Raw genomic sequence first — 591 nt, 5'->3', positions numbered from 1 at the left:
GCTCCATTGTTCAACTTGGCCTGCCTTCTCCTCCTCACCATGCAGGCTGGTTTCTTATTGTAGGGCTGCCTTGTGCAACCCAGCACTTCATTATATCCTGAAATGCTGTATAATGGATATTATACTTGGCGTGTGTGTGTGTGTGTGCGCGCGCGCGCCCTATATATCATCCTAGAGTTACTTGTGTGAAGTAGCTGTATGGGTCCGTGCCAGCATGCGAGTGCTGTATGCGGTTCCTATGGCAGAGAGGTTAGCGATGGCTGCACTGGACATATCAGCATGCTTTCGTAGGGCCACCTTTACCTGCTAGGCTGTGCATTTTGGATCATTTGGTTACAACTGCTCATAAACACTGACCTATACACTTTGCCTTGTTGGCCCACAGCAGGCTATGGATGCCAGCTTGCCGGTCTCGCTTTGCTAGGAGAGAGCTGCAGTCATATATCTGCTCTCTTGGGTTTGTTACTGTAGGGTCACTTGGGGCAGCAGCTGAGTGCCCATCAAAAGGTTTCTATCCAGCCCTGGGATATTGGTTTAAGAAAAAAAATCATGGTGGGAATTAAGTACAGCTGCACCAAGTCCCTGGTACCC

The sequence above is a fragment of the Gavialis gangeticus genome, unplaced genomic scaffold (assembly GCF_001723915.1).
Source record: "Gavialis gangeticus isolate Ggan-Ray unplaced genomic scaffold, GavGan_comp1, whole genome shotgun sequence".
In the NCBI taxonomy this organism is placed as follows: Eukaryota; Metazoa; Chordata; order Crocodylia; family Gavialidae; genus Gavialis; species Gavialis gangeticus.
Note: the sequence above shows the minus strand (reverse complement) of the source record.